The following is a 12004-nucleotide window of genomic DNA, read 5'->3' as shown; positions in this document are numbered from 1 at the left end:
GCCCTTTTTGAAATGGGGGATATTTACAGGGGGTTTGTGAATGAAGTTATTTGTGTCGCCACTTGCGGTGTTGCGGCTAAGTGTAGGGAGCCGCCGCTGCTGAATGTCCTTACTGGGGCTGATGGTATGAGAAGCTAGTATGGTAGTCCCTCCACAAGTAGGGTATTGCCCCAGCAGGTGTATGGTGCGGTGGACATCCGAAGAAGGAGTCCAGCCAGGTATTCAGTGCAACTGGTTTACTCGCTTTTTTGGGTGTTAACTGGTTGCCCAAGGCTGGCTGGCTGGGCACTGGGGTCCTGGGTCCCTAAGGGGGTAGGCCCTGCATCCTGGTGGGGATGCAGAACTTTGAAGCACCCTGAGGGCTTCAGGGGTGCTACATTAGCACTAAGTCTCTGGTAAGTGGGTCTCCGTGGTATGGAACACTGGGGGTCCCCGGTCTGTGGTTTGTCCACCTCTGTCCATCTGACGGTAGTGTGAACTCTGTGAGGTTGGAGTCTCTGGTCCTGTCCCTGGTTCTCCTTTTGCTACTGAGTCTTCCGATTCTTTAGGGTCAGCAAGTTCCTTGATGGTCCCCTTTGCTGTGCAGGTGTTAAAAGGTTGGCTTGAAGCTCTTTCCTGTCCTATGGTCCTGTACCCCGTCGGTGCGTAGTTCTGGGAGTACTTCACCGTACCCATTCGGCAACCACCTCTCCTGGGTACCAGGTCACCGTCAACCCGAGTCAGGATGTTGCTCAGTCACACCTTTCACCTTCACTGTCTCACACTTTATCTCCCACAGTCAACTCTGAACTCAGACTGACTACTGACGTCCTGTGTTCCCGACTACTCTACACAGTCTGCCCCTCCCACCTTATCAACTAGTGGACTGGAGTGGCTCTACCTCTAGGCAGCCATCCATGGTCCCACCCTAGCAAGGTACCATTGTCTGGGGGATTGTTGGGGAAAACTGGGATTACCTGGGTTCTTGGTGGTACCGGCACTGGGGTTCTGGGTCCCTAAGGGGGTAGGCCCTGCATCCTCGTGGGGATGCAGAACCTTGAAGCACCCTGAGGGCTTCAGGGGTGCTACATTAGCACTAGAGGGGTCGAGGACTGGAAGACCAGGCTTTTGAAAATATTCTTAAAATTCTTGTTTTTGAAGCCTATATCACCTGTCATACTGATTTTGTGTAAATTGACAGCTATGTTTTAAGGACAACAAGACTTTTTTTTACTTTTTATGTCATCTTATCCCAAGAGCCGTGACTTTTTCATCTCTCTGTTGACATAGCTGTCTTTTGTATATTATATTGTATTTTTTAAGGCAATATTTGTGGCATATAGATGATATTTGAATTTCTTTTCTTACTCTTCCTATGGTAAGGGGTGGGGTTAAAAAAAAGCCTCGATTTCTTCATTGTTTTTTGCATTTTCAAATCTTGTGTCATTTACTACATGGCTTAAATAATGTTAACCCCTTAAAGTGAATCTGATAGCTGATTCATGCTGCTCAAACCAGAGGCAGAATGAATCGGAGACTAGATCTAGCAAATGACTGGGGGAAGAGCATCAGATGCCATTGTCTACAAGTTGTTGGAGCTTGGTTGCCTGTACTGTTTGGAGTAGTAGATTTTGTGGCTGGACCAATCTGGGAGGAGCAGCCTCGGACATTGAAAGTACCTCTATATGGCTATACACAAAGCCTTACCACAGTTTGCATATTTTTACTTATTAAATCATCTGTTCTCACAATCTATCTTTTTACTTTGCAGGAAATGTTTCAGAGCCTGGTTGCACAATTGCATGTGTGTGAACATACCATACCTCCCAACCGTCCTGGATTCTGCGGGACTGCCCCAATTTTAGAGGTGTGTCCTGTAGCTCACAGCTGATGTCCTGGCTCCTCCCCTCAGTGCAGTGAATAAATTGAATTAAATTCTCATCAGGTCTGGATTATGAGGGCCGCCGCAACACAAACCTGTGAACCGTGAAGCTCACCATTCCATAGGCAGTAGCTTTACCACTGAGCCACTGCCTGTATTGCAAAGCATAGGAAGTTTTGGTTATCTTGACCTCTATTGCAGGTGAAAAAACAAAAACAGATTATTCAGCTGCAAAGATGGATGGAGGGAGGGATGGATGAATGGATGGATGGAGGGATGAATGAATGGAGGGAGGGAGGGAGGGATAGAGGGAGGGAGGGATGGATGGACGAATAGATGGATGAATGGAGAGATGGAAAGAGGAATGGATAGAGGGAGGGATAGAGGGAGGGATGGATGATAGAGGGATGGATGAATGATAGAGGGATGAATGTATGACAGGGATGGATGGATGACAGTGGGATGGATGGATGACAGTGGGATGGATGGATGATAGAGGGATGGATGGATGATAGAGGGATGGATGGATGATAGAGGGATGGATGGATGATAGAGGGATATATAGATACATGACGGATAATAAATAGATAGATAGAATCATAGATAGATAGATAGAATCATAGATAGATAGATAGAAAGAAAGACATAGATAGACAGATAGATGAATAGATAGAGGGATAGATATAGATAGATACATAGATAGATAAATACTGCATCTCTTTGTAGGTGAAGGAAAGAGTCAGATTCATTTGTTCCCATAAAACTACTATAAAGAAATGAGGAAATAAAATAAAAACACAATTTTATTTTTTTTTATCTTCACCACCTTGGATTCAAACCAGCACCTTTCAAAACTGGTGTCCAGCAGCCTCCTAGGCTTTCTACCTTGATCTAAGCTTTTGAGCCACTGGGAATCAATGATGTCAGAGGGAGGATTTTACATAAATTAACCTACAATGAAGCCCTGATTACACAGTAGATTACACAGGACATAGAGATCCATTGTACACAGCAGCGTCTCTGTGTCCTGTATTCTAGAGGGAGAGGAAAAGAGGGTTTTTTTTCTTCTAATAAAATTACTAAAAATAATAAAAAAAATAGAATAATGTAATTTTTAATGCACTTTTTTTAGAAATTAATAAATATCACAAATCAGCAAATAACTCGTGATTTCTCAAACATATACCCAACAACAGCCTGAATGTCATAGTTACTTATTCAAGGGCCACAAAAAGTATGTGTCACATTTTATAGGATTGCACTGATGTTGCATGGTGCCAAGCAGGGGGGGCAATTGGGGTGTTCTGTAGAGACTATTAGCGTTTTTGTCTGCTTGGCCCTATTGGTTAATATGTGCTTTCTTTGTCCCTACATCCCCTATTATATTTTAAGGCTAAAAATTTATGAGGATTGCACCTTTATTGGCTGCCCATTGATATTTATAATTTTTGCTCTTGATTTGTATGTATGCAACTCATGTATAATGCTATACTTTGTGACATGTACTTTTTGTAGCCTTTGAATTTTTTTTCTGTTTTGGTATTTATTTCACTCCTATGTGTGTTTTTATTGAACTTTGAATAAATTATGTATTTGTTTAAGGTATATTGCTTTGAGCTGCTTCACAGGAATATTAACATGACAGTGACGGAGACCCTGACTCCCCTGACAACCCATGGGTACACTGGGAATTTAGGGCTTAATTACTGTTATTCTTTGTATGGGTGGGAACAAGTACATTAATTTTAAACATGTGTAGGTATTTTTATGTTTTCTATTTTTTGTATAGTAAGAAAACTTGAACTGTTGGATTATTTTAATACATTTACTTACTAAAACTTTTTTTTTTCATACAAAAATGGTTTTACATTATTATTTTTTGTTGTCTTTTTTTTCTCTATGTATTTATTTATTTATTGCTTAACTATTTTTTTAGTCTTATTAGGAAACTTCTTTTGATCAGTGTAATAAAAGTTTGGTACATTAAATATGATTAAATATTATCTGTCAGCAGTATACCACAGCCATAACAAGTCTGGGGTTTCTTTAATTGGCAGCTATCTTATGTACAGTAGCTCTATGCAGACTGGTCCCATAACTTGCCAAACTTCAGTACTGAAAAAGCGGGATACAACTTCAGCAAAGCATACATGAGTGGGTTGAATATTTATCTTTACTGGTGATGCTCACCACTGCTCGATAAACAATCAGGGCGCTCGGGCAAGCTCGTTACTCGATCAAGTATCGCGGGTGCTTGAGTGCCATGCTCGAGTTCCCGTCCAGCATGTTTTGTGGCTGTTAGACAGCCAATCAGCATGCAGAGATTACCTAGCATGCACGGTAATGCCGGAGCCATGTTGGCAACTGGAATTAGTGTGATTGGGCGGCCGCATGACATCATCAAGGCTTATATAAGACTCGAGTGTGTGATACTCGGCACACTTCAGTTGAGGGAGAGTTGATCTATGAGGTTGAGCTTAGAGTAGAGAAGGGATATATTCATGGTTTATTGCAAAACAGTCCTTCCATACTTATACTGCTGCTGAAACCTAAAACCAAAAGTCCATTTCAGGGCTAACTGCTGTCCTTTCTCGAAGTAAGTCCACTGTGACTTGCATTCAGTGTAGGCATAATTGCTCAAAGTAGGATAGTTTGTGATTAGAGCAGGCATATAGGCAGGGTTTGCTGCAAAACAATACTTCTATACTTATGCTGCTGTTCTAACCTAAAACCAAAAGTTCTTTTTAGGGATAAATATTGTCCTTTCTTGTAGTAACACTGCTGTTGTCTACATTCAGTGAAGGGACAGCTGCTGGAGGAGGTTAAGTTTGAGATTAGAGCAGGCTTATAGGCAGGGTTTATTGCATAACAGTCCTTCTATACTTATACTGCTGCTGAAAGCTAAAAGCAAAAGTCATTTTCAGGCCTAATACTGTCTTTTCTTGTAGTAATACTGCTGTTGGGATAGCTGATGGAGGATAGTTTGGGATTAGTACAGGCACATAGACAGGGTTTATTGCAAAACAGATTTTCTATACTTATAGTGTTGTTGCAACCTAAAACAAAAAGTCCATGTCAGGGCTACATATTTTATTTTCCCTATTAATGCCAGAAAATTTGTGGGCATATATAGCATATATAGTATCTAACTAATTTAAAAGTGCAAGGTGTGCGTGAAGGAATGGAGAAGTAGACATGCTGCTGATGGTGCATGCAAAGGCCAAGGCTGTGGGCTAGATAAAACTGTAGCTACTGTGGGAGCGCAACCAACAAGCTCATTCACAAGCCATATCTTCCTGTCCCACATTGCATGCAGGGGGTGCAGGACACCACTCTTGAAGCAAGAACAGTTCGAACAGGTGGTCGGTTGGATGTTTCTAGTAACTTTCCCAGCACCATACTGTCTTCTACTCATTAGCCAAGAGTCTGGACCACATAATCCACAACCTGATCCTTTTTCTTCCCACCATGGTGAGTCCCAGGAGACTAGTGATCCTACACTTGGACACTCCAAAGAGCTCTTTACATTTTCATTTATTGACTCTGGCCTCTCTCTCTGCACATTTCAAGAGTGACACGAGGAGATTGTGTGCAGTGATGCCCAAATATTTGATCAGCCACGATCAGAAAAAGATGACCATGGGGAACGCTAACTAATGTCTCAAGATGTAGATGATGATAAGACGCAGTTGCCAACAAGTGATGTTGTTCACTCAACAAGTCAAGAGGATCAGAGTGTGGAACTAGAAGAGAAGGTAATGGACGATGAAGTCACTGTCCCCACCAGGGAAGTTGCCCTGCAGAGTGACGACAGCAATGCAGAGAGGGAGAGATCCGCAGCACCAAAACGGCAGGTACAGGCAGTGGGCTGGGCAGAGGGAAAGGATGGCATACTGCTCCCCATAGCACCAACACTCAGCAAATTCCCAGGCGAAGGGTTTAGTGTTCCGCAGTCTGGAGATTTTTTCTAGAAAGTATGGGCAATAACAAAAAATGGTCATTTGCAACCTGTGCCATACCAAGATCAGCAGGTGCCTGACCACTACCAGCCTGACCACCAACAGCTATGGCACATATCATGATAGCACTCAACTAGGTGGGCCAAATGGGTAATCCACGAGAGCAGAAGAAGTGTCACGACCCACAATGTAGCCAGAAAATCTTGTTTATTCCAAAGTGTGCGATAAAACTGCGGGTGCAGGCCCTCTATGGACGATGGCCGTTTCGCACCTGTCCCATGGACCCGTAGAAGTGCTAGCAGGCATGAAATGGCCGTCATCCATAGAGGGCCAGACCGCAGTTTTATTGCACACTTTGGAATAAACAAGATTTTCTGGCTACATTAAGGGTCGTGCCGCTTCTTCTGCTACCGTGGATTACTCATTGGACCCTTACATTTGTTGCAAGATAAGCATCCCCTGACAGAGTTTTACTTGGAGTACCTGAACGGACTCTCACCTCAGCAGCTCCTGTTAAGGTATTGTGCGGTGGTGCAGGACCATATTCTCTTTTCCTTATCTACAAAAGGTGGACCAAATGCCTGGGTCCATAACCAGTGTCTGCAGGTGACATCACTGCCTTTTCCTATGTACTACATGCTTGCCAGTCCCCTGTCCAGGACGCAGGCTCAGATGCCTCACACCCTGCACCTTGCATGTTTGCAAGTACTATCAGAAACCACTTCAAGTTCTTTGCCCCAGGGCAGTGTTCATCTCTCCCTACCCCAGACCTTCGAATGCAAAAGGAAATACTCAGCCACTAACCCACAGGGCCAAACACTAAATGGGCACATTTCCAGATAGCTTGCCATGAAACTGTTGCAATTTAGGCTAGTGGACAATGAGGTTTTGGCAACCTTATGGCAGCAGCCGTCCCTCAGTATTTGGTCCCCTGCTGCCACTATTTTTCCCAGTGTGCCATCCCCATCTTACACCAGCATGTAACCCATAGCGTCACCAATGCCCTGACCAACGCAATTACTGGAAAAGTTAACTTAACCACTGACACGTGAACAGACATGTGGACAAGTGCTTGTAGCCTACATTTACACTAGGTAAACTTTATGGAGGGAAAACTGTGTCTGACCCTGAGATGACATGCATACTATACTACTGATATCAAGGACTGCGAACCCCAGTTACAGCAGGGTTTCCTCCCCCTTCTGCCCCCTCCTCCATCTCCGAATTATCATTCCAGTGCATGTCGTTCATATTACAGTAGTTGCAATGTGGACACGCTGCAGCACTACTTCAGTGTAGCTGAAACAGGCGATAGTGAAACTACAGTATTTTCTTTAGGTGACAAAGCCTAGTAGAGCAAGTAGTACAAAAATTCTCATTTGACAACGGTGTCAGCAGAGGTCATGGTTCCTTAGGCAACCAAGGAGGCAAGAGAGGTAAATTCACACCAGGTTCAACAGAGGCAGAGGAACACTATTATAGGTCTGGGACAGTTTCAGTAGGCACTCCTAGCACCCAGGCCATGATGTGCAGGGTACAAGGAGGGAAATGTTTTGGAAGATGGTGAAGGGGTAGCAAGCTGACTGTACCAGCGTCCTTCGTGATTCCTCTGAGCCGTACATCTATTGGGCATCCAAGCTGGATACAAGGCATGAACTGTCCTTCTACACCTTGGAGGTGCTGGCCTGCCCTGCCGCTAGTGTTTTGTCAGAACAGTTTTTTAGTGCTGCTGGTGGCATAATAACTGATAGGCGCATCCGTTGTCGACTCAAAATGCTAACAGGCTCATTCTTATCAAAATTAACAAGGTAAATATGGTGTAATATGGTAACGGTGGGCAGGAACGCCTAGACTGACTGACCCCAGACTAGGGGTCCCTAAGCCATTCCTTATTGCAGAGGTACACTTGATGGTAGGCGAGGTCTGGACCCCCAGCGTGACCCTAACTCCTTATAAAACCCTGGTCATACACCCTCACACCTCCACCCACGGGAAGGGATGGGACAGTAGAAATATATCCCTCAAATAACAACAAACACATAATGACACAGACCCTGATTCCACCGTTGTGTAAGTTATTGGGTTACTTGCCTTACTTTTGATAATCTCCAGTTGATAAAACACTTTCATTACTAGAGGACTAGTAAACCTACTGCCACGTTATCCTCCATATTTATGAACCTTATATAACCCCACCTCCACTACTGATTGACAGCTTTGTCATTGTGCACAGTGTGCACAGAAAGCTGCCAATCAGTGATATGGGCAGGGTTATACAAAGGTCAGTAGTAGTAGATCTGCAGCAGATAAAACAGTGATTTTATAAAAAATACAGTAAGCAACTAGGATCAGGGTCTTTGTCTCTACTTTTTTTCTGCTTTCAAGTGGGGTAGGGAAAACCTGGTGACAAATCTCCATTAAATGGCCCTATTTTTGATAATAGCAGTGAATGATATTACAGATAAACACCACAATGAGTTCAAGAAGCAGACCCATTTTAACAATTGTTGCGATTATGTGACTGTAATTTCTGGTAAAACTGACAGAAAAGAAACACGACTTATGGATAGCAATACAGCCAATGAGCATCAAACCAGTCTTATTTGGTCTGATGAGCGCAAATTTAATATTATTTTCTGTGTATTGTATAATGGATGTTTCCATTGAGAACCATGTGGAACCAAGTGTAGTGCATTTGTGTAACATCCTTACCGGCGTCCCTGCACTGTCCTACCCCCCTCCCCCGGTGGGGTCACCAGCACACTCACCCTTCCGGTCACTCAGCGGTGGCTGCTCTGTCCCCGGTTCATGCTGTTGGCTCCTGAGGACAGCACAGATCTCCTAGGAGTGTTTTTAGGGCATGCGCGAGCTCCTTTTCTTTAAGGGCCAGTACACCCTAACCTGGCTGAGAGGCATCAGGTATTTAAGGCACCCTCCCCAGTACACCTTAACCTGGCTCTGAGGTATCAGGTATTTAAGGCATCCTCCCCAGTATGCCCTAACCTGGCTCAGAGGTATGAGGTATTTAAGGCACCCTCCCCAGTATGTCCTAACCTGGCTGAGAGGTATCAGGTATTTAAAGCACCCTACCCTTAAGGGAGGTGCCTGGGCAATATGGTCTATCCGTTGCTAGTTGTCAGGTCCCTAAGTGGTGCTGCTGTTTAGTGCTGTGTTCCATATTGCTAATACTTGTCTGTGTTCCAGTACCTGAGGTATCTTCTGCTCTTGCATCTAGCCACTCTGGCTGAACATGCTATACCGGCTGCAACTGCATCGTACCCTGTTGGCCACGTCTGCTTTCCCAGCCACTGCTACATTGTACCCTGTTGGTCAAGTCCACTATACTGGCAGGTGCTGCCTTGTACCCTGTTGGCCAAGTCTGCTATATCGGCCACTGCTACATCATACCCTATTGGCCAAATCTGCTATACCGGCCGCTATCGCAGTGTACCCTGTTTACCAAGTCTGCTATACTGGCCGCTGCTGTATCGGACGACATTGCCCGAGCCTGCAACATCAGCCATCCCGGCTACACCCACGAGTATTACAATTGGATTACTTGCTACCGACCTGGTTATCAATTTATTTAGAAATGAAGACTTAACGGGAATGGCTACCAGAACATTTTTCAGAAATATTCAGTTAGTTCGTTTATCATTATGAACAAGGTCATGACCTAAAAGTATCTCTTGTTTACACAGAACAATGAGTTGCTGAGAATGATGATCTTTTAAGTAAACCAAAAGATTATTTCACCTTACAAACGAGCATTATGATTGTATATTAGTTGACAGGCAGCCTGTTTACAATGTGTGCGATTATCGAGAAACAAGTTTGTGTAGGAATGTGTGCCGCCCCAGCAGCGGATCGAACCGCTCGGATCCGTGGGCAATGTCCGTTCATAGCTTGAGGGTCTCTGGACCCGGGGTATTAAGGGCCACACTCTTAAGTAAAAGGGGATAATTACAGGGAGATGATAGTTTGTGACGCCACCCGTGGTGTGCAGTAATTAGTAGTACCGCCGCTGCCGTTGTTGGGATTACCCGGGGTGATAGAATGGGGCAGTAAGGTGTCGTTACCCTCCACGGGTAGTGGTATGCCCCAGAGCTCTGGAAGATGATACTGGGTGCCGTGACGGGGAGATTACTAATGTACTCACTCAGCCAGTAAGCAGACGCTGAAAACCGGGTAAACCAAGTCTCTAGGTGCCGCTGCCTCTCAAGGGGAGCTTGTCCGGGTCCCGTCCCCTGCAGTGCTGCCTGGTGATCCGTGACCTGCCTCCTCGCACAAAGTTTAGATTCACTGTAGTGGCCCGGTAGTCTGGAACTTGCCAGGCCTCGCTCCCCACTGTGGCTAAGTGTGGGAGCCTGCTCTCAGGGCTCACACTTGGGTTTTTAGTGGGCTGCGTATATGGAAGGCCCTATCCCCCTATTTGCGCTAGTGCCCCGATTCTGGAGCTAGTGGGAACAGTCCATAAAGGCTCCGCTCTCCGCAGGTTAATTGCCGGTTTGCCTGAAGCTTTCTCCCTGACCTAGGGTCCGTGTACCCCGCCGTGCCTTCGGTCCTGTACCGGTGATAGGACCAGGCTGCCGACTGTTTACTCAACAGGTCCAGGCACCTTCCCTTAATCCCCTGCGACTGGGGGTCCGACTCCTCTAGGTCAAGACCACCGTCTGCAACCTAGACAACTACTCTTGGGAGCCACCGCTCCCTGCTTCCTCCACTTCACTCCCTCAATTCACTCTCTTTCACTGACACTCTACTGACCCTCCCTTCCTGACCCCTAGGTGGGCGACCCTATTCCACTTAAGCCGCCCACTGGTGTGTCTTGTGGGTGTGGTGCAGGGTGTTCCTAGGATTTGATTTGCTGTTGGAGGCAGCACTGCAAGAAGGGGACCCAGAACCATGAGGGATTTAAATACTGCACTAAGGGAAGAGAGCATGCAGTACCCTGTGATGATCTGGTAGTCCTGGAGCGTCACAAATGCTCGCTCAACTTAACTGTACAGTGTAAATACACCCTATACATGCCACAGGTCTACCAGGCATGTCAGAATTCATTCCTCCTCTTCAAATATTGAGTTGTGCCTCTACTATGTGGGGAATTTCTGTAAACTGTTCCAGGATGGATCTCTTATAGATACTTTTCGCTGTCATGGAAGGAATATAACTAACTTTGCAAGGGGGCGCTGTGGCTGACTGGGGACATTATGACGGACTCTATTATTAACGCTTATCTGAGAAGGGCTTAATATTTTGAGCTGTGAAAATGTAGGGTTTTTTTTTAGAAACTTTATAACTGCAAAAACATATTTGCTATCCCCACCACCACTGCAATATGAAGATTAGAGAAATGTATTCCTAAGCTAACAATATAGAGGCCACAGATATACACAACGTCTCAGAGCCTGTGAAGCAGTAAATATACAGTATGTATTGTGACCCTGAAGTCGCAAACTAATATCACAGGTGAGCCTCTTCACGAAACGCCAGACAAATTTTACAAAATGGTTAAATGGAGCCAGTGGTGCCATATAACAAGCCAAGGTTCTATATCTCTGACTTTGGTCTCTCAAGTCTCAATTCTTTATGTGCTCTCTACACCATATTCCATTATTACCTTAGGCAAGAAAGAAATAATAGCACCAGTAAGTTACAGGGCCCTAGTAACTCTATATAACAAGTTATTAATATTTGCTTGGCGTTTCACTTTTATAGAACTATGGTCACATTAAATTCCATTTCAGTGCAATCATATGGACAATTTCATAACAGAATAATACTAATGTCTGAGCTATATTAATATGTTGTACAGATCTGCGCTCTAGTATAGAACTAGATAATACTAATACTATGTATCTCTGTATCTCTGTATCTATCTATCCATTATCTATCTACCTATCTATCTATCTATCTATCTATCTATCTATCTATTATCTATCTATCTATCCATTATCTATCTACCTATCTATCTATCTATCTACCTATCTATCTGTCTACCTACCTATCTATCTATTTATCTATCTATGTATCTGTCTATCTACCTATCTATCTATCTATCTATCTATCTACCTATCTATCTATCTATCTATCTATCTATCTATCTACCTATCTATCTATCTATTTATCTATCTATGTATCTATCTATCCCTCTATCTATCTATCTATTATCTATCTATCTATC

The sequence above is a fragment of the Anomaloglossus baeobatrachus genome, chromosome 6 (assembly GCF_048569485.1).
Source record: "Anomaloglossus baeobatrachus isolate aAnoBae1 chromosome 6, aAnoBae1.hap1, whole genome shotgun sequence".
NCBI classification, from domain to species: Eukaryota; Metazoa; Chordata; class Amphibia; order Anura; family Aromobatidae; genus Anomaloglossus; species Anomaloglossus baeobatrachus.
The sequence above is the reverse complement of the archived record's forward strand: the minus strand, read 5'-3'. Positions refer to the sequence as shown.